The 20,360-nt window shown below is 31.9% G+C and overlaps 1 protein-coding gene and 1 long non-coding RNA gene across 21 annotated transcripts in view; one reads left to right on the top strand and one right to left on the bottom strand.

The window, feature by feature from the left end:
* The window catches only part of LOC100884044 (rap guanine nucleotide exchange factor 2), a 302,494-nt gene that overhangs the window by 38,937 nt on the left and 243,197 nt on the right, over nucleotides 1-20,360 (bottom strand). The window lies entirely within an intron of this gene.
* The window catches only part of LOC143264811 (uncharacterized), a 264,256-nt gene that overhangs the window by 189,773 nt on the left and 54,123 nt on the right, over nucleotides 1-20,360 (top strand). The window lies entirely within an intron of this gene.

Here is a 20,360-nt window from a genome sequence, read left to right as displayed (position 1 = left end):
GTTTCTAAATTTCAAAGTTCTAAATTTAAAAGATTCATACATTTCAAAGTTCCAAAGTCTTAAAAGTCCTAACGCATTAAAATTCAAATGATCAAAATTGCAGTTTCATTGTTCACAAATTCTAAAATTCGAGTTTGATGTACTAAAATTTCAAAATTCTAAATTTATAAAATTCCTAAATTCCAACGTTCCGAAATTCCACAAATTCCCAAAAATCTAAAAATTCTCAATATCTCTAAAACTTCAAAAATTTCCAACGTTCCTCAACCTAAAAAAACCTGAAATCATAAATTTCCACGATTTCAAAATTCGAAACATCCGAGGTAAGTAATTGTCCCTGAAGTCTCTAATATCCCTAAAGTTCCTGATGTTCCTAAAGTTGCTAAAATGCCAAAATCCGAAACATTCATAGTATCAAAAATACAAAAAATTTAAATTCCCACAATTTCAAAGCATGAAAGTGGAAAAACTTTCAAAGTCCCAAAATCAGTAGTTTCCAGCTCCTCTAAATTCAAAAATCTTGATATACCAAACTTTCAAAATCCGGAAATCCTGAAATTGCCTAAATGCAACTGCATCTGACAGAATGACAGAATTAACCTCGAGCTAATTATAATCAATATTTCGAGGCTGAACATTGTAAAAGGTGAGAGTTGACTCAGTAATTAATTTCATTTACGCAGATTACGTTGAAATTGTAATTAGAATGTTACAAAGGTTAAGAGAATAAACAGGGAAATGTACCAGAGAACTGTGATAAAATAGCACATAATAATTCATAGCTTGACATCATAAAAAGAAGGAAGACCGTAAAAGATGAATGTTCAACTTTTCAAGGTATATTCACCTACACACCATGTCACTTGATATTGTAATTATAGAAATTGAAGAGAAAGATAGCAAATAGAGAAAAAATAACTCAAAAGTATAGTGGACAAGTATAAACATTGACCTTTCGGTACAGTTAATTGTAAAATCATTGCGAAACTGAAATGTTAGAATTGTAATATGAGAAGCTTGGAAAAATTGTATTTTTATCGTCATTTCGAAAATGAAAAACAATAGCACAGGTTAAATGTTAATGTTCTTTCTGCTTACGTAAGTTATGTTCGCCAAGAAAAATCGTGCTTTTAAAATAACAACCGAATGTTATATTTGCACGATTTTATATTTGAAAATTTGAAATTCGTTGTGATATGCATGAACGTTCTAAAAGAGTCAATAATAATTCATTTATTTAGGAATCTGGATTCCGTCACCGTTCTGACGTATATTTCGTATTTGTAAAAAGAAAAGAGGTATATTCTGTCGAGCTGGCAGAATTCCTTTTAAATGTAACCAGACGTGAAGAACAACAAGATAGGTGATAAATTATTCATGCAACAAAGCAGTTGAATAAACGTGCGTCACATGTTACGTTATAACTGATATCAGTTATACTTTTAAGGAAGAAACGATTAAATAGTATATTTTATACTGTAATACTACTTTCAACTTTGAATTGTATATAAATTATTAAAAATAGTATTTAGAAATTTAGATTCATAATAAATTAAGAATTACTAAAAATAGTGCAATGTTTAGCAATTTAACATTATATTTACAAATTTCAAATGTTAGAGTTCTTAAATTGTGAAATTATAAAATTCTCAAGTTCCGAAATTATAAAATTTTTAAACTCTTAAGTTGAGAAATTATTAACCAATTGACAAAGGCAAAAGCGCATATCAGAATCCCGACTTATTTTAGCCTGCAAAAAGATACGTCTTTCGGAAAGCTAAAACACATAAAGCGGTGATTTAAAATCCAATTTACTAGACATTCTTGGGAAGCCTAAAAGTCAGAATAACCTTCGAATAAACCAAACAGCACAGCAAATCACATTCACTTTTCGAGACATTGAAAAAGTACGTAACGCGAGTTGAATTACAACCAAGCAATCTCATATTCCAAGAACAGCGCGAAATTCGACTAAAAAACAACGTTTTTGTTAAAAAAGAAAGTATGTCGTTGTCTAACGCTCTCATTCTCAGACACGTTCTTACAAAATTCAGGCTCTTCGTGATTTTTATGTACGAAACTTGAGGACGTCGTAACACATGGTCTGAACACGTGTCGTAGAAAGCTAGCATATGTATGTGCATACAGTAGGCTGATGCTTATTTAACCAAAAACATTTTTTCTGTTTTTTTTTTTATACACCCTGTCAATGTGTTCACCCTTATGAATAAATAGTATGTTATTTTCTAAATACTTTTTAACATTAAACTATTCAATTTTGTATTTTCCAAGAGATAAAATGTAATTTTTTTCTCGATATATTACAATGTTGAAATACGTTTATTTCAATATTATAAAAATAATAATATTGAAATATAAAATGAAAATAGTAATATTGAAATGTTATTAATAAATTTGTGAACCACCAATTTTCAAAAAATAGTACCTCACATTTATAAAAATCCATTTCGAAAACAATATCATTAGATGAATAACATCGATTTCTTAATGCAAGGATATTTACAACAAAATAGCTTGACTAACAGCAATAAATACTGATTTTCTTCTTTGTTTCTGGTATCTAAATTGTTAATAATCACACTCTTAGATTTATTGAGAACTTGTTGTGTAATTTGGTCAAAATATTAAGACACGCTTTGAAATGTTATGAAATTTAACAAAATTTTAACGAGTGCCGTTTGTTAGAATAAAGAACGAAACAATTAAACGAGATTATAAAAGTTGAATTTTTAGTATAATAACCTAATATACACGTATGTGTAATATCATCCTAATGTACAAGTGTCCGTATAAGTATATGAGAACATTTAGAAAAAAATTTTGTCTGAAAAAAGAACCACAAAGGAAAATCTAGATGTTGCGACACAATTTCTATAAAACTCTTGAAAGATCCCCTATACATATAATACCGATCAGCTTATTAAGTAGTGATGAATTGCGATCGGTTATAACGTTGATCAAACAATGTAGTTATCTGGCGACATAGTTTTATACGATTATAAGCATACATGTTTACATCACTTAGATATCAATATTATTTGATACTTGTGAATTTGTATGTGCTTGTAATATAATAATACTTTGTATTTAAATTTTGATGTAACTTGAAGAATATCCTAAGCGATCGCAACCCATTACTACTCAACAGAGCGCCAGTCAGGTGGGTTAGTGTATGGGACACTTAAGACGGTTTACACAGACGAAAAACAATTACGCCTAACCGGAAGGAAAAATAAATGAATCCACTTGATATCTGAAGTGCAAACTACCGTTGAGATAAGAGGATAAGGTTTTCGGGCGGTTAAAGGGGAGTCATAAAGAATAGAAAAATATACTTCTGTACAACCGACAGATTGTTGTCAATCCCTAAAGAAATAATTGATAAATCGTTGAAATTCAGCTATTGGAAAAACTTTTGGAGAAATGGAATTTGAGAAATGAAATTTGAGAATTTGTGAAGTAAGGGACGTGAAGATTTCGAAATTTAAGAAAATTTGGAACATGAAAATTTGTACATTTGAGCAATTTAGAAACTTCAGAATTTGATAATTTAAGAAAATTAATTTAATTTGGTAAGTAGGAATTTCGAAAATTCCAAGATTTATAAATTTTGATATTCGAAAAGTTCGGAAGTCGGATTTAAAAGGAATAATATTTCTTTCTTTCCCAAAATTAGCCACTACACAGAAGAGTAAGCAGGTTCCCGTGAAAAATCTCCCGAAAATATTTACACGACGATGTGGAGTGCGCCCGTCGTGAGCGTAGAGTTATTAAGACGGATAAGACAGAAGCAGAGATACAGGATACACGAAAAAAAATCTAGTGACGAATGCAGCCGCAAAGAAAACTGCCTTCAGTGGCTGCATCGTCGAGAATTCGTACAGTCAAGAGCAAATCTAGCTTCCCTAGGGGAAATTCATTTCCTACTCGATCTTTAGTTAATCAATTTACAAACTTCGTACTTTAGAAACTTGAAAATGTGCTGGACAATTTATGAATCCGAAAACTTGGAAATTTAGGTGTTAGACAATTTATGAATTTGGAAACTTGCAAATTTAGATGTTGGACAATTTGAGAATTCGAACACTTTGTAGTCTGTGATGTGTGGATATTTTGATATTAGAAGTTGAACATTTAAGATGTTTGGAAACTTGGTAATTAGTACATATGAGAATTTAAGAATTTTCAATTTTAGAAATCTGTAGATATGAAAACAGAAATATATGTGAATTCGAGAAATTAGAACATACAGAAATTTGAAAATTTCGGAACCCAGGAATTTAAAAATTTAACCGTTTGAACACTTATTAATTTATAAGTTTGAAATTTGATAATTTGAAAGTTTTAAATAATTAACAAGTTGATAATTATAAAGGTTCGAATATTTGAAAATTTTATAATTTTTAACTCAAAAATTAAAAAATTTTCAAATATGATTATTCAAAAGTTTCAAAAATTAAAATATTGAATTATTCGAAAGTTCTAAAAACTTACAAACCTAACAATTTGAAAATGTCAAAACTAAGATTTGTAAATATGAGAAATTTAAAAATATAAACATTAAAAGAGAATGGAAATTTGAATATTTATAAATTAAAGAATAAAGAAAATGGAAAACATGAATATGAAAAATAGTAAAGATTACATATTTGTCCCTATCGAAAGGAAAGCTACATTGCAGCCAAGTGTACGCTTTTGGTACACGGATGTAGAGCTAAAAATTTCTTCTCCGGTTTGGACCTCCGCGAGCAAAAGCCAGGAGGGCTGGCGAGCATATTCATACGCGTTCACGCCGGCTGTCTACTTTATTTTCGGTTCTTCCTGCGACTTCTCGCGTCTCGACACCATTGGCGTCACATAGGCCCGAAAAACTCGTTGCGAGAGAAACACCCCTGAAAATTCCAGCCTATAACCGTCCCATCGTTGAAAACCGTTCCGTTTTGTTCAACAATTCCTGCATTCTTCTTGCTCTTATCTTTTACCAATTATACATGTTTCTATGAAATTTAGTAAAATAGAAGGGAGAAACTTTCAAATTCTCAAATTCCTAAATACTTAAATTTGTAAATTTTCAATTTCCAAGTTGTCAAAACCATGATTCCACAAATTTTGAAATTATCGAAATCTCAAATTGTCTAAATCTTTGATTTGTTAGCTTCTAACATTCTAAATTTGGAATGTTAGCAAATTTCTTAATTTCAAAGTTTAATTTTTATAATTTTTTAATTCTCAGATTCCCCAATATCCGAACACTAAATATTTAATCACGAATTCCAAAATCTACAAACGTACAATTCCCAAATCCTCAAAACCTTAGAACAGCCAATTGGCAAATCAACCATGTCAAAACCCTCAATTCACAAATTCCCAAATTTTCAATTTTTTAAACTTGCAATGTTTTTAAGATCCCTAGTTTTAAAAGTGCTAAATTTCCAAATTCCCTAATTCTCAAATCTTCAATTAACTCATCATTCAATTTTCAAATCTATAAATCTCGAATTATACAAATCCCCAAATTCCTGAATCACTAAATGTTTAAATTCACAAACTCATAAATTACAAATTTTAAAACTTGCAATATCTTTAAGTTTTTTAATTGCAGAAGATTGAATTCTCTAAATTCCACCTTTTTCAAATCTTCAGTTTCTAAATCTGCTATGTCTACAAATTCCCTAATTGCAAAAAGCCCAAGTTTTTAAATTCTCTAATTTTTAAATCCCCAACAATCAAATTTTCAAAGGGCCAAATCCCTAATTTTTCAGTTTCGAGTTAACTCTTAAATTTTCTAATTTTTAAATTCTTCCTACTTGAGATTAGAGTTAATTCATGTAGAGAATAGAACTATATAACATATTGTTTAGTTGAATATAAAATGTCTATTCATGAACTACTTGATTTAAAATTTCATTTGATATAAAATGAAGGTTATAAATCTTCCTATATTTTTATTTCCTAATTTCCTAACCCCTTAAATCCCTAATTTGATACAATTTATGAATCTACAGATTTAAAATTCTTATATTCTAAAATCTTCAAATTTGCAAACCCCAACTTTCAAATCACAATTCTCAAATCTCCATCTTGACAATTCCCAATTGTCTTATTTCCAAATCACCAATTTCAACACTTGCAATGCTTCCAAACTTCATAATTGGAATTTCAAATTTAGAAATTTCTAAATTCCCTACTCCTCAAATCTCCAATTTTTCGAATTCTCTTGTTCACAAATCATGAATTTCCAATTTCCAAATACCTAAAGCCCAATTTTTAAATTTGCCATATTCTCAAATTCCCTAGTTGTAGACATCGCAAGTATCTAAATTCCCCAATTCTGAAATCTTCAATTCTCAAATCTCCAATTCTTCAAATCCTCTTATTCACAAATCAAGAATTTCCTATTTCCAAATTTCCAAAACCCAATTTTTAAACTTGCAATATTCTCAAATTCCCTAGTTAGTAAGTGTCTAAATTCCCCAGTTCTGAAATCTCCAATTCTCAAATTTCCAATTCCCCAATCCCCAAATCCCTAAATCACCAAATCCTCCAACTCACAAATCAACAATTTCCAAATCCTCAATTCCTAAACTTGTAATGCACCCAAATTCCCTAAATCCAAATACTCCAATCCTCCAAATGTCCTAACATTTCCCCAAATTTCCTGAAGCCACTCAATTATCTCTATCGCAGGTCATTGACACTGTCGATAAAACTGAAGAACCTATATAGCTCAAATAAAAGTTCCAGTTACGCCAATGAAAGTATCACAAAAGTCCACGAACCACGAACTTAACCGGTCATTTCATTTTCCATAATCGCGGTGGTTCCCGGAAAAATTTCTCCGTTCACTGTCACGTTGCATTCACTGTGACGTTGTTCTATTTCGGAAAAATTAGAGCACTCAATAAGGTCACGGATATCGATCGAGGATTAACGATGAAACTTACACGGATCCCGACACGATTTCGTCTAAGCCGATCGAGGTACGAAACTCGACTGGTGCCGGTTGTCTGGCATACGGCCGATAAGCTCGCTATCTTCTCCGCGGATGTTAATTTTTCTTCGTTTCTTTTTCGCTCTCCTCTCGTTCCTCGACTCGTGTGTGCACAACACACAGCCTCTATCTCCAAGTGTCAACCGCAAGCTGCTCGAAGACGACTTAAAATACCAACCCTTTCGAGGCTGCTGAAAAATTCCAATTCGATTTCGACGATTCGAAACTCCGAACAGGGATGTTCCATTTGCGGTGAATCGTTTTATGTACCGTGAAAAGAGATCTCTAGGGATAAACATTGATTCCTTCCTTTTTTCTGTAAGGATTAAAAGAACTAGTATTGAACTTTTGCAAGACCTTCTTAGAAATATAGGGTTGACAATGTATAACTTTCGGGGGAATCTTTTAGAGATATTAAATTGGATTTACGACTAGAGTTAATTCACGTAGAGAATAGAATCATGTAATACATTGTTTTAAATATAAAATGGTGGGTATAACTTAAATGGAGAAAAATAAAGTGTATATTCAACTATTTAATTTGATATAAGATGAAGGTCAGGATTGGATCTAGTTTACACTAAGAATAAAAAGAAAGAATGTGAGGTCATAAATTATTTAACTGAGTACAAAGGAGAGGTCAAGATTGAAGCTGACTCATGTGAAGAATAAAGAAGAAAAATTGTACCGTCATAAACTGTTTGAATCGACATAACATGGAGGTCAGGATTAGGGTTAGCTTATACTAAAAATAGAAAGAAACTGTAATATTATAAAACATTTAATTAAATATAAAGTGGAGGTTAGAGTTAAGGGAAATATAAAAATCGTGAGATTATAAGTTCTATAAGAATTTTTCATCTATATTATTTAGAATATATTCACTACCTTAATAAAAAATCGTATTTGAAATTATGTATAATAGAGATAATAAAATATTGTGAAAATATTTTATAAGATTTGTTACAAATGAATATACATATATCACTTATCTTTTCAACTGTTCCAGTGTGACAGTCAGTGTTACTTGAATACAAAATAGAAATCGATCATAAAGAAATTTTAATTTTAATTTACGATTAATCAAAGGAAAAATTAGTTTTGCGAACAATTAAAATAGTTTTCGACGATGAAAATGTAAATATCAAGCATGATTACAGGAACTTTATATTTGAATAAAAGTAATTACAAACCGAAACTTGTCATTAAATAAAATTTTACAGAAATTGTATTTTTAATTGAAAAACATTTTACAATATCGCAATATTTTGCAATTTTCGGTTTGCAGTTTATGTCAAAGACATTTCGGAAAATTTTGATTAAAAGTTAGAAGCAATCAAAATATGGTTGATGTAGGTACACATTTTTAGTCAGTAATTAAAGGAAATTCATGGTAAATATTAAATGTAATTGAAGTTCATACCAAACGGAAAAGTTTGGAAAGCAAAATCCTTCTGTAAGAAGTGGAAGTAAATTTTCGGAATAATCACAGAAATCTTCGGTAAAAATTTGCGGTATAAATCAAGCTAGATTGCAGTGAGCTCTTAAGAAACCTTCAGAGATATGTTTGAGGTAGATTTTCTGAAAATACGAAGAAATTTTCGATAAAAACTCAGTAAATATTGATCAAGATTTCAATGCATTTCGTAGAAATCTCTGAGGAGAAATCGTCGCACATCTTTCGAATACTCAGTGAGATTTTTAACAAAGACTTTCACTGAACTTCGTTTAAAATTGTTACAGACTTTTAGAAGATATTTATCGTGAAATCGAAGTAGTACTTTTTACAGTAAAACTGATTATCAGTAACACACTGGTTGAGTATTATGATATTTAGATATTATTTCTCTTAGAAAATTTAGGATATTTAAATTAGTTAGATTATTTAGATTATTCTTCGTATCTCAGATTATTTCAAGATTTAAAAATGTGAGAATTTGAAAATTAAGAAATTTGGAATTTTGGATTTCACAAAGTCGCAAATTTGAGAATTTCAGATTTTAAGAACTTGAGGAACCAAAAATTTGCTGTTTTAGAAATTTGTAAATCTATAAATTTAGGAAATATTGAAGAAATCTGAATTCAGGAAGTTGAAAATTTGTAAATGTACTAGTTTGAAAATTTGGAATTTTGAAACACTAGGATTTTGAAGATTTATAATCACAGAAATTCAGAAATTTAAAGAATTGAAAATTTGATAAAAAAATAATTATACAAAATTTGAGAAATCCTACCCGAATAAAATACCTCAAGTTGTCCCAAATAACTGCACTTTTACACATTTTCCAGTAACCACAGCATTCCCTATCATTCCACTTAACCAGCTATAACCACAATGGTACATACATTCACATCACGACAAACATAAGTATGTACCATAAATTTCACAAACTACACCGATTTGACTTAGTAACAAGAAAAACCAACACTCCATTCATGTTTGTTCACCGATTACTGACTGTGGCACGAAAAGAAACGAACAGTATCATGCAACAAAGAAACGAGAAGTGACATTTTGTTTCCCCAGTTTTTTTTATAAACTGTATAATTTCCTGTCCTCAATTACTGTTAATAAAACGTGAACTATTATCCGGCCTCTCGTTCGCGTACGCGGACGGGGTCCGAGGTATGAATGGAAAGTTGAGAATTCGACTCACACTGCGCCACGCGTATACACGTCACTACGTGCCTTCGTAGAATCGATAGAGGGTCAGTACATTTACTCACGTATACATTTTTTACGGCTATTTTACACATAGGCTGTTTATTTTAAAAGTGAGTCCATTTCTTGTTATTGTAAAATATTTAAGGATTTGCATTTTAATAAATTTAAAAATATTGAGAAATAATAATGGGCAAATTTTTTTAATCTCTGGTAATGTATGTTTATTATCGTATATTGTTTAAAGTGATGGGTAAAAAAGTAAAGATTTTATTATACCGAAATGCCTCGTTTTTAAAAGAAAGATATGTACCTATAGATTTATAACATACTCTCGAGTATATTTTGTTTTCCCCTTTTTTTGTTATTACCACATTTCAAATATTATCAAGGATTTTGTATAATTTTTGTTGATTTTTGAAACATATAAAGTTCAGTTTTTCACTCAGGATATTTGTTACAGTTTTTAATAATAAGAATAATAATAATATTCCAAAGTATTTGCAATTTCTATTAATACTTTGATAAAATATGATTGCTACTTATGTAGAGTAGTAAAATAATAGACACTGAGTATATTATTTTACATGTGAAATATTGGAACCGAGTGAAATTCGAAATTAGGGACGCGGGAATTTTGAAAAACTGACAGGTGAAAACACTCGTCAATGACTGTCAATTTTGATTCTAGATTTTCTCTGCAATCAACAAAAAATGTCGAAACGATTCAGTTGCAAAAAATTCTTGGTGTAACTATTTTTTTTTTTTTTTTTTTTTTTTTAATAAAACTATCTTGTTTCCGTTATGTTAAGTGAATCATAATCGCGCGTTTAATTCTTCCATCTCCTTTCGGATTTACTACATTTATGCAGTTATATCCAAATGTAGATTTAAAATTAAATTTAAATTGATAAAAATGAATAACTTTCTTTGTATAATTTTTTTATACTATTCCAAATGTGCAGATTAGTAATTGAAAATGGTATCGCATTAAATTTTTGTATTTTGTGAAATATAAGTGAAAAGCAAATTTAAACATTAGTGAAGACTGGGGAAAAATGAATAGAATACAGCAAAATTAGTTAGGATTAGTATCAGGACTGATCCCCAACAAAATTACTTTATATGTTGCATTTTGCAATCACAACTTTCTATTGTAACTTCTCAAAATGTTAAAAACTCTCAAAATCTAAAAAAACTTCTCAAAAATTCAACCTTCGAAACGTTATTTAATAGAGAATACTCATCATTATGTCCTCATTGGTATTAGTAATGAGAGTTCAGAAGTGCATCTGTTTAATTTAAAAAATCATGTTGAAAGTCTAGGGATTTTCACAATAAAATAAACCTTCAAAGGCGTAATAAACATTTAATGCTTATGCAAACGCAAACAATCTTCCATAATGTTCATTTCCCTCCTCTTAATGACTTTCCACAACTTCCTAAAACATAAATTCCCACTTTCAATGAACAATGAGTCCTTTTTCTAAGAAAGCACTCGATATCGTTAAAATTTTTACGCAAGCTCTATCTCGTGGCGGGTGTTAAGAAATTCGCGATAAAATGGGACAGTGACCCGAAACTCGTGCTAACGCCAACACGCCCACACTCACACACGCATACGTCTCGTCGCAGTACACCATACACACCCGTGCATTATCCAGCTTGCACACAAAACGATGCATCTGGGATAGAATGCACAGGTGATCCTTAACGTGTATTGTGTGCCAGCCAAAGCGTAGCCTATAATAATCAGTCGAGCGTGTTGAGATAGTATTGGTCGATGTGGCACACAGTGTGGGCAGGAGGTTCTCTGCAAGCTGCAGGTGTATCGAGAGTCTGCCGAGGAAAAAGATCTGGGTCGAATGTACAGTCGAAAGCAAATCTAGTTTCCCTAGGGAACATATAAAAAGATGAATATTTGAGGATGACTTGAGAATTTCAGAAATTCCAGATTTGAGGACTCCGAGACATGAAAATCTACGGATATGGAAACCTAGGAATACTGGGACGTAGAAATTTGTGCACATAGAAATTTAGGGCATAAACACTGACATAAGTATTTAATGTTGGAAACTCGACTCTTAGCTGTAGTATGAAATGAACCCAGCCAATTTAACCTCATTCTTTGTTACTTTATATCCTGAAAGTCTGAATAAATACCTTGTTTAAAGCTTCGGTATTTTTACTATTATTTTTCTTCAACTGTTATATCTCAGAGTGCTCAGCTTATATTTTAGCTCTTTATAGTAAAATCAAAAAAGAATATAGATTTTTCTGTGAAAACTGTCATTTTAAACATTTTTTGCGTTTTTCAATATTTTTCCATATACAACGTATAAATTTTCTGAAGTGTGTTAAAATAACTTTCAAAGATTATTTTTTCAAGTTAAAATAATGAATAGCTTCTTTGTAAGAAACACTTTTAGTGGCTGGGGTCTTGAAAGTCCCAGTATGCCATGAATTCTGATGAAGTGCGATCGTTGAGGTTTTATACATACATATACATATAAGTATCTGAGAACCAAAGGGTTTCGAGAATCACAGATTTTAAAACAGGATCTACAAATTTGAGAATATAGAAACTTGGGAACACAAGTTGGGTACATTAAAATTTACGGATAAAAGTATTTAGAGACCTAAAAAGAGTAACAAAAACTTTGCAGATCTACGAATTAGCAATCTAATAATTTTAAACCCAAAAAATTTGGAACATAGAGTCTCAAATACTTATGTTCTTAAATTTCTATGTATATGGAAATATAGAGGATTCGCCACTTAGGAATTTGAGAACCCAGAAATTTAGGAATTAAGGTATTTGGGAACTTAGGAATTTGAGGATATGTTGGTATTTACGAACTTCGAAATTGTGGGATTCAGAAATATGAGAATTTATGGTATATAAAGTTAGGAATCTTGAAATTTGAAGATAGTATAATTTGAGAATTTGAGAATTGAAGAATTGAAGAATTGAAGAACTTGAGAAACTTGAGAATTTGAAAAATTGAAAATTTGGAAATTTAAAAATTGTCAAGTTTTAGGAAGCTTACGTTTGACGAGTGCCGGAAAATCATACTTATTAGACATAAATGACCAATATCGGTCAATGGACGAACAGCTAATGGATCAATAATTTAGATTATCAGAAAAATGAACTAAAATTGATTAATTCTCTAAATTAATATCTGAGAATGCATGTAACTTTCTTTTAAAGCAAGTCTCCAATACCTATCATTTCAAAGTAAATTATTTGCAAAATATTAAACAACATGTTATTACTTAGTTATTCAAACATTGTACATTAAACAAAAATTACACTTATATAAAAGAAAAATGTTTGAAACAACTTATTGTTAGTACATACTTCCAGTGTCTATCCCACATCATTTTATATAACCCAACTTTCAATTTTGATTTATGTTGAACTTATTCAATAGTTGAAAGTGCCATACATATAAAAAGATAAATAGTTAATTATATGAGTTATTAATATGACATATACGCAATGAAATACGAATGACAGCATTCATTTCCTTGAATGGACATGTTCGTTCTGGTGTTTCCGGCGAATAACACGAAATCCTGTGGCACATGTTCCGGACTAAACACGCTAACAACTTGAGTAATTCGTTAATTAATTTCCTCATCATTGACATAACTATTTCTCCAGAGATTCCAAATATTCAGGCAGCGTTAATAAAGAGACTCATAGCTTTTCGATAAAAAAGTTGTTGCTCTTTCAACGACGACAGAAAGTAATCGATTCGGTAGATGAAGAAATAATAATTTTCTTATAATAACCTTAATTTTCTTAATTGTAATAATAATCTGATTAATTTATAATCTTTGAAAAATTCGGTCATTTTAAGACAAGTTTCTTGTAGCCATATATTTTTTAAATACTAGAAATTTAACAGTTTGTTAGTTTATTAGATTTAATAGTTTTGATTGTTAAAATTGATTTAAAATCAAAGATTCTCAATACGAAGACGCAATTTATAAAAATAAATACAATATTATTTCCTACAATTCTTAGAAGACATTAAAAGTTAAAAAATTTTGATGATTAAAAAATTAGATGACATTTTAAGCCAATTTGTTTTAGAATTTTTATACATGTTTCAAGTAATTATTCAATTCTAGAACAGTAATATAGAAACCTAAAAATTTGAAAGTTTGGAAATATAGAAACCCCAAAATTAGGGATTTAAAAACTTAGAAATTTGGAAATCTGAAAATTTGGAAAATTGAGGATTTAAAAAATTTTAAATTTTGAAATTTAGAAATCTAAAAATTTTAGAATTTTGTAAGACGAAAATTTGAAGATTTTGAAATCTACAAATATGGAATTTTGCAATTTTGAAAATTTGGGGATTTAGAACTTTGACAATTTGGAATTTTACAATTTATAAATTTAAAAATCTGAGGATTTTGAAATCTGAAAATTTAATGATTTAGAAATCAGATATTTGAAATATTAGAATTTTGAAAATAAAGTATCTAAAAATGAAAGAAGTGATAAGTCTAAAAATCTGAACATTTGGGAATATACAAATTAAAAAATTTGAAAATATCAGTATCTATAAATGCGTGAATGTAGGAATTTGAAAACTTTGAACTCTGAAGAGGAAAACATGCAGTCAATGCAAACACAAGTAATTTTTACGTCGATCAGACTGTTTGAACACGTTTCGGTTCGCTGGAGTCTTTTGCAGGCAGGAATTCGATTAAAATGACATACAGGAACACAACGGTGGACGTTGCTTGAATAACTTGCGATCGAGTTACGCGTGTTTATCGAGTCACTGTCGCGACGAACCAGCTCCGCGAACTACGAGATTGGATGAATGATGTTTGAACGGGGGTTGAATGTGCTTTCAATGGAAGTTAGATTATAATTGTAATGCGGGAGGAAAGTGGTGCGATTGAACTTGTAATTCGTTTAAATGTTTGACATTTCAGGGGTTAATATAATATTAGTGTAGGGGAATGTGTGAATGTTCGAAACTGCTACAGTAACTTCAAATTGGAATGCAAACATCTTTGTATAAGAATTTAGGTGCAAAAGAACTTGAAAATTAGAAAATCACTTTAGAAAATCAAACTTCTCAAGCTTTTCATCTTTTTAAACACAAGTTTCTCAAATTTTTGGAATTTATAAAATTTCACAGTTTACATAAGTTTCTCAAATTTCTGGAATTTATAAAATGTCACAGTTTACTCAAGTTTCTCAAATTTCACAAATTTCTCAAGTCTTTCAAATCTCTTAAGTAACCCAAATCAACCATATTTTTAAATTTGAAAATTTCCAATTTCCTACATTTTTAAATCCCTAAATTTCATAAACTCTTAATTTACGATTTTCTAAAAATTCTCTTTTCAAAATTTCACACATTCATAAATTTTCAAATCCACTTTGTAGCTCCTCAAGCTTGTAAATCTCTAAAACTCTTGTTCCGAAGCACTCGGAATATAATTAGCGTAATATTTATGGGTGTTTTGTCAAACCTTTACTCTTGCAATTTCAAACGGATCTTCAAGACCACATGGATGTCTCTACAGCTTGACAGTCTTAACTATTGACAATAACCTTTTAACAGGCCAGAAAAGCACATCGTTATAACGCCAATATATCTTTCCTTAAAGAAGTTTATGTCCATAGTCCTAAACTGTGCACCCTTGCTGTGTGCAGTGTTTACGAAAATCCTTGCGTACTCGGCGGACCAGGCACCCTGACTCGGTCATTCAGCAGTCTCGCAATGTGTTTCATTACTTAGTTCTTTGAAGGACCCAAATCACTTAACTGTTTGGGTCACCTTATTAACGAAACGTTATTTACAACCCTGGACTGAAGGCTAAAATCTTACAATCCCATTCGTCGAACCATCTCACCAATCACTGTTTTTTACAAATAACAATCTGTCTGGATTGGTCCCTTTTGGCAACGCCTTCACGTCCTGAACTTCTTCCTGTGCTTTCTTTTCTGGCTGTTTAGAGGCAACTAGTCAGTCTTAGATTAGCTTCGTTGAAATATACTTACTCTGGTCAGTCTTAGATTAACTTTGTAACTATCAACTACATCAACACACAACAACCAGTATAACTAGTGGGATGATGATCTACATCCTTCATTGACCTGGACACACCAGTGTGGAGGACTCTGAGCCACTATATAAACTCTACTTTACAACAAAATTCTACTTCATAATATTAACTTTAGAAATATTCCACGACTGTAACAGGTTTTGGAAACGCCATGGGTCGACGAAGATTTACAACCTTCGTAAATAACTGTAAACAGTTTATATTTTACCCATCGCGCGTAACATTTGGTCCTTCGAGCCGGATTCTACGAACTTGCTCAGTGCATAAACTCAGTTACAAGTGCAATAAACAGGATTATGTGTTACAATGTGTATCATAAGTGTTTGAAAAATCGCAGTGAGTGACCACACTGGTGTGTTCCCATACGTGTTGAACGGATTATTAAGTTTAATCAACTCTAAAACATGTCAAACAACGGACAATCTGAGGATATTCCGGAGGCTTCAACAAGATAAGTCGACAAACCATATACAATTCCGCTTCTCTAAAGTAGGCTCGTTTAATCGTTTCGCCAATTCTTTGATATTGTTGTTACACGATTTCATGACGTCAGATAGTCATGTCAAATCCGTCAAGTATAAACAAAACACAATTCTTAGTACAAGGATTTAACATTAACAGCTTGCGACACAAATGAAGTAATAATATGAGCCAGGTCTCTTGACACATGGCCAGTTTTCACGGTTACGAAAAGTCACATCACTGCGATGTGTCATGTTTTCTCATGCACATACAATTACTTGATTTAAATATTCAATCTTCTCAACAAAAATCAATTTTAATTGTTCCATGAATCTAAGTAAATATATAGTTTCAGAATTCAAAATAATTATTATGTCGTCATAGCCAAGGTTACATTATTACTCTGGAAGAGTGTCCGACAGGTTCTTCGACCCACTGTTTTAGCGCACTACCTGTCTCTCGCATACCTACCCTAATGGTCATAAAACCATTGCAAACACGTTTGCACGTATTCTTTGATAAAACAGGCTTATTATCCATTCATCTTCTTACATTTATTCAAGATCGTATAAAATGCATATAATAAAATCTTCAAAAACAATTCTTACGTCTGGTTGTACAGACAGATGACCATCAATTAACCTGCGGATCTTAATATCATTGGTTGAAATTACAGGTTTCTACCACAAATATGATCTATCGTCAATTTCGTCAGAGTATTAAAACTAAAAACTTAATCTCAAAATTTACCTCATTGATATTATTTCTTTTCTTGCAAGAGGTTGCCCTATTTACGATTGAAAGGATTTTGCTTAGGCCACTTCTTTAATAAACGATGAATATTATAAGGTACTTCTTATATCTAAATTGTTTGGAAATTTATTTTCTACTATTTTGTGTAATTGAATTTCTGTCATATCAACTACCACTGACATTACAGTTGTCATCCTAAGAAGATTAGATTCAAATTCACACAAGATCTAATTTCATTGTTAACTTTTCTATTTTATTACAAATGCAGTTCTGTCAATTGTCACATGATTAGGATATGTTAACAATTCAAGAGGATAGGAAATTAATGTATTCATCATCTATGTAATAACAGATAAATCTATTGTGATTGTTCAAAATATCTATTCAACAAAATCAGCACACGTTAACTTCCTTAACCAGTTTAAGGTTTTATCTAATCATTCAGATTTAGTGTATCAACCATTCAATCCTCACTATTGTTAAGTATCTGAAATCTAGATTCGTACTTCTAAACATTTAATCTGAATCGGTTCATCGGGGGGAGCCCGACAGTTCCCCAATTCATACAAAATATGTCGTTCTGTGTGTAGTTCAATTCACTTTATTTTGTAATGCAATCACACTTCAATTTGGAAAGTAAAGAATGAACTACAAGTTCAGCATTTGTAAGAAATGTTTACGTCCTTCTTCTACATTTCAGACTCCATGAACTCTTCATTTAAATTATTATTTAAAGTTCGTAGTTCAATTCAAAATGAAACTTATTCATTGAATTATTTTCAAACTATTAGAGATTGTCAGTAATATGAGATCGATTGTAAACTCATTTATGATTTTCTTTTAAGAAAATCCAATAAGTTTTTCCAAGAACGTGGAACAATTGTTCATGTTCACGAAAAGAACGCTGACTTTAGGTATGCATACATACGGTCATAAACAAATTTCACTCAATAAAACTCAATGCCGACCTTTCGTCAGTTGAAATCAAGTATAGAAGACGGTCGTCAATGACATACTATTGTCATCAGGTTTCGACCCTCGTTTAAAATACTACCTGATGAAACCTTGGCTATCCTCATGGTCACAGAGTCCTATTTTTTATCAATTTTACATTATTCTATCATGAAATTTACTTTTCTTTAACTTTATGGAACAAAACATCAGAAACACCATTAAAATGTTATTATTGAAATCCATATTACAGATTAAGTTTGGATCATTGTTCATGATCAAAATTTCATGAAATATTTCAATTCAGAAGATTTACGACCTTCTTGAATTGGAGACTCTGTGTAACACGAAAACAATATACAAATACATGGTATTCAATTTAGAGATACCAAAACACCAGAGATTTGTGTTATTAAAACACTTCAAACATTAAGGCTCATTCTCTATTTCTTTCTGACAGTGTTGAGGCAACTCGTTTAGTCTTGGTTTTCTATAACAACCAGATCTGTTCATATGACACCCATTGTGCATTGCAGTTGTGTGCATTACCTTCCAACTCCTTGCTTTCCATCACGTCTTGTTTAGCTTTTGTAAGAAAGCCAATTTATGATTTCCGGACACTTTCGTCCTCTCATACAACTCTTGAGAAAACCCAAACAGACAACATAGAACTGACTTTCCTTAATTTATCACTCTCTGTTTCGGGGTCACCTAAACGTACCTCCTGTGGTGTCACGGTCCGCGAAGTATGCGTACTTCAAGGACAGGGTCCCAAGTCAGCGGGTCTTAGCAAAATAACAGCTGCCCACGTGCACCACAGCCGCAGGTTTTTCCCGATAGCGTAAGGAAGTATCTATCGTGGGTAAAGGGGCTAGACCAGGCTAGCTCTCAGTCACAGGTTTGGGAACCTTAGGGGTGACGTCCACGTTAGACCAACTCCTTGCTGCTAATCACGGTCCTAGCATAGACACGAGCAGAGAGTTGATTTGGTGCAAGATGTTAGAAGGAAGGTTTTTGCAAGACAGATAGCGTAGGGAAGTATCTATCATGGGTAAAGGAGTTAGACCAGGCTAACTCTCAGTCACACGGTGACGCCCACGTTAGACCAACTCCCTGCTGCTAATCACAATTAAAAGATAGATACGAGCAGAGAATTGATTTGATATAAGATGTTAGAAGGGAGGTTTTTTGCAAAAACAGATAGCGTAGGGTAGTATCTTTCGTGTTGGTAAAGGGGCTAGACCAGGCTAGCTCTCAGTCACAGGTTTGGGAACCTTAGGTGACGCCCACGTTAGACCAACACCCTGTCGCTAATCACAATTCTAAGATAGACACTTGGGTCTAGACAATAAACAGCTATGCATAGCGCCCGTTCCTTCCTTCCTTTGAAAATCCAAATCATTCAACTGTTTGATCACCTTGCTAACCATCATAATGGCCAATAACTGAATTATCTTTTGGTGACGCACACTCACCTTTGCGAACTCAACGAAACAACAACATGCGCAATCAAAACACGAGAATACACTAGAACACGAAGTGAGACGAAAAAACCAACTTTCGTTGATCGGATCAATTTCAAACAATCTGTAAACCACACAAGCTCAGTACAACAGTGCCTCAAACTGCCTTTCATATAAGTTTACAACTTTAATATTCTTTGAGGATCTATCAGTCACGTCGAATGCATGTAACTGATTCAATTACCAATTCTCCTTCAAACTGTTTTCATCACAAATTCACAATGAAATGACAAACACAATCCAAATTCTACTTCGAATGTGTCGCAAGAACTAAACTATTTACATTACAAATTACAACATGTTAATTAGTTGAACAAGGTCATTGTGAAGTCACGCTCATTCATGCATATCACATCAGACGCAGTGATGTACCATTCTTTGATTTCAAACAATTTGTTATTGGCGATTCGTTAACGAGTTCTACGCAAGCGGGCATTAAATCATCAAGTGAATCATCAGGATTCATTGATCAAATGAAAGAAAGCATCATTAAGAAAACTAAATACACCATCACTGCAATGGTCTCTTGGTGCCATGATACACAAGATCAGACAGCTCCATCCAGGAGTTAAACGTTCAAGATGCCACAACAATTCTTTTTACGAAATCCAGCGAGTGTCACTTCCTACCAATCAAATAGGACAAGTACACCCGGTAACATCAAGATAATCGTAGGTGATACCACACGAAACTCTACAGTTCAAAGATAAGTACCCAGACTTTATTTTATTGATCGGTACCCTCTCAACGGGGGGAGGATGTTCCGAAGCACTCGGAATATAATTAGCGTAATATTTATGGGTGTTTTGTCAAACCTTTACTCTTGCAATTTCAAACGGATCTTCAAGACCACATGGATGTCTCTACAGCTTGACAGTCTTAACTATTGACA

The sequence above is a fragment of the Megachile rotundata genome, chromosome 7 (genome assembly GCF_050947335.1).
Source record: "Megachile rotundata isolate GNS110a chromosome 7, iyMegRotu1, whole genome shotgun sequence".
NCBI classification, from domain to species: domain Eukaryota; kingdom Metazoa; phylum Arthropoda; class Insecta; order Hymenoptera; family Megachilidae; genus Megachile; species Megachile rotundata.
This window is presented reverse-complemented; position numbering and strand designations above follow the sequence as displayed.